The sequence below is a fragment of the Coffea eugenioides genome, unplaced genomic scaffold (assembly GCF_003713205.1).
Source record: "Coffea eugenioides isolate CCC68of unplaced genomic scaffold, Ceug_1.0 ScVebR1_2105;HRSCAF=3072, whole genome shotgun sequence".
NCBI classification, from domain to species: Eukaryota; Viridiplantae; Streptophyta; class Magnoliopsida; order Gentianales; family Rubiaceae; genus Coffea; species Coffea eugenioides.
The window spans coordinates 3,648-7,294 of NW_020862562.1; positions in this window are offsets into that span (position 1 = coordinate 3,648).

Consider the following 3,647-nt stretch of genomic DNA (forward strand, 5'->3'; position numbering starts at 1 on the left):
ATTTGATGCACATGCTTCAGAAGACAAAAGGGCAAGAAAGGTGGCTTATTTTCAAGTCAAAAACCTTTGTTATTGACTATCCTAACAAAGTTTAGATTGGGGAATCAAAAGGTGGAATTTGACTTGGAAAAATGGAGCTTTGGAGTAGTTTATATGCAGAGACATTTGGAGAGAAGCAATTATCATACAGGAGAAGCTTGAAGTTGCAGAAATGTAGCTCTTTTCATCTTCCTAGTGTTAGTTTAGCTTAGTATAAAGTAAGATAGTTCATCCATTCTTGTTATTAGTTAGATGAAGAAGAAGATGGAGGATGAAGAAGGCAAGGAAGAAAGCTCACGTGACAAGGGTTGTGTTCCTTCCAAATCTTTATCTTTTGTACTTGATTCCAAGTTTAGTTAATAAACAAGTTCTGGATTTTGTGTTTAATATGTGTATCTAAAGTTTATGCCTTGGGTTTGGTTGAATTTTCTATGATTGTTAGTGCTTATTATTTGGCTATTTGACTGCTATGATTTGAGCAAGTTATTTAGCACTTTAGCTCTTTAAATCATGATTAATCTGGTACCATTAATTGTGATTATCTAAGGTGTTATTCCTACAATGAAAATTGAGATTTAACATTAGTTCAAGAAGTGCTAAACATAAGGAGTACACTCACGAAAGTAGAGGTGCACCTATGTGGTTTTTAGTGATTCATTTCATGTAATTTTATTGAAGAAATGAACTTGTAACTAATTTCATAACCATGAAAATAGGTATGGATTAGTTATGAGTATAATTGATTCACTACGAAAGTAGGTTTCACATGTTTAAGGAAATTACTCCATAACTAGCCTAGATGTAGTACTCGATGATCCAAATATAGCACTTGCATGAGTAGTTAGGGATACCACAACCTAAGGAGCTTTTATTTGTTATTTTGTATAATTTCAGTAGGTTAAATTTGTTATAATTCATTGATAGTCTAAATAATAGAGAAATTTTAGTAATACCGGTAATTGTTCACTCTTCCCTGTGGGATCGACCCGATATATACCCTAAACTACTAGTTGATCAGTATACTTGCAGTGAACGGGTGTAATTCGGTATTTTTTAGCTTGCACGTATGTAAAATACCCGTCAAGTTTTTGGCGCCGTTGCCGGGGAAGATTTGGCAATATCGGTGTGAAGAGTAACTTTATTAGTTTAGACATTTCATTAGTTATAGTGTGAATGTTATTTTCTGTTATTTTTGTGTTTTATGTGTATGTGTTTCATTACCTATTTTTCTTACTAATTTTGCTTTTGAGGTTGTTTAAAAGCAATTTTAGGTGATGAGAAGGGTACGTCAATTTGGAGGACAATGCTTGAGAAGTGGAAGATTGGCAAGGGATGGTTACCAAGTGCAAAACTCCTTCAATAGAGGTAACCAAGAAATTACTAGAGGTATGTCTTATGAAGATGGTTTGAAGTGTTTAACGGAAAAATTTGATGTAATCATGTTACAAGTTCAAATGGACACAATTATGCATGAAATTGAACAAGGGAGGAATGTTAATGCTTTTAATTCTTATCATGTGATTTGTGACTTGTGTGGAGGTTATCATGCTACTAATACATGTATGCAAGCACAAAATGTGGATTATTATGATGAATTAGAGCATTACAATCCTTGTTTTGATCAATATAGAGCTAATTGGAGCAATTCTCCTGCTTATGGTTGGGATAATCAATTTACTTATAGTAATTCTTCATATTTTTACGATTACCAACCTGAATGTGTCCAATATGAATCAAAACCATCTTGGGAGTTGGCAATTGAAATGGTAGCTAATGATTCTAAGCCATCTTGGGAGTTAGCTTTAGAAAAATTAGCTAATGCAACTTCCGACCGTTTTGATAGGGTTGAAGAAAGAATAGATGAACTGACTTCTCACTTTAGTAGAATACAAGAGAAATTGCATGCATTGTGTGAAGTTATTTCCTCTAATAATTTGCAAAATAATCCTAGCATGAATGGTGGGAATGTTGTATGTAAAAATGGGTTGCATTTTGATGAAAATGATGGATCTCAAGTGTGTTTTAATGAGCAAATATCCATTTCACATGATAATATTTTTGGAACTAACTTTGAGCCTCAAGAGGTGAGTTTTAATGACTCATTTCTCACCCCTCTTGAGGAGTGCATTGAAAGTATAGGTTCTAAGGGTATTGCTACCCAGGATATTCTCATGGCAATTCTTTTGGTGAATTCTCAAGTGGTGCATATTCAAGGTAATATCTATGAAACACTTGGGATAGGTAAGTCACTTTCATTTCTCAAACCATTAAATCATGTGACTTTTGCTATAAAGTCACCATTTAATGATCCACCAAGACCTAAAATGGTGGATTATTCGTTAACTAAGCCTCCTTGAAAAAAAAAAATGAGGTGATATAGTCGAGCCAACGACTATAAACAAAAGCGCTTGTTGGGAGGCAACCCAATGTTTTAGTACCTTATGTTATTTTGGTGTGATTTTGTGGTTTGAATAAGAGTTTTAGTTAATTTGTTGTTTTTGTGCTATAGGGTTGGCAATTGGAAGCAAAAATGACCATTTGAGGTAAAAAAAAAGTGAACTTTGATCAAGCAACTCAACCCTCGATTTGCGTTACAAGGTTATTTGATCCGTTTAAAAGAGGTAAAATGCATGTTTTTAATGTTTTACATGTGTGCACATCGATAAATTTTACAAACAAATGATTTATGATGCATTTTGAGTGATTGGGGTACCAATGGTAATTTTTCACAGTTCATTTTCTGCAAAAAATTGCAGAAGAAAACGCACCTAGCATGAAAACGCGCTTCCAAGTGGCGTTTTCATCAAAACGCGTTTCAAATTCTGCAACGAGACTGAAGAAAACGCGCTTCAAAACGCGACACAAAGTCGCGTTTACCATAAACATCGCGTTTTCAAGCCTGGATCAAGATTCAAAAACGCGACTTTATAAACGCGACTAAATTTCGCGTTTTCCAACATAGTCGTGTTTTCGTTCCTGCAGGATTTGTGCAGGAAACGCGACTTATTAAACGCGAGTTGAAGGAGCGTTTCTAGTCGCGTTTTATGTGTCCGAATATAGCCTCCAGGAACGCGATTTCAGCTTCATTTCTTCTTCTCTTCTCCATTTTTCAGGCGCGTTTTTCAAATTTATAAGGTTATTATCATCATCATCCGTAGCATTCATTTTGCACTAAATTTGCCTTTTCTGTATTTTTGAAGAATCATCAACACATTTTATGGCAACAGATTTATAGTAACTCGCTAAAATCTTTTAACCCGCATTCAGGTTAGAGAGATTTTATGGAAACAGATTTAAATAGCCTTTAACCCGATTGCGGGTATAAAGTTGTCCATAGCTTAAAAAGTAGTCTAGAAACGTTGTCATGCTCTGTAGGGAGACACCAGAAAATCTTAAAAGTACTTAAAACTTCCGAAACAAAGTTGCAGAAATCAGTCATAGGCTTAATCAAACGTAGTCATGTTCTGCAGGGAGACACCAGACACCAGAAAATCTTAAAAGTACTTAAAACTACAGCAAGAAAATTGCAGAAATCGGTTATAGGCTTAATCATATCCAAAAGACCACAAACACCAGAAAATCTTAAAAGTACTAAAAAGTACAGCAAC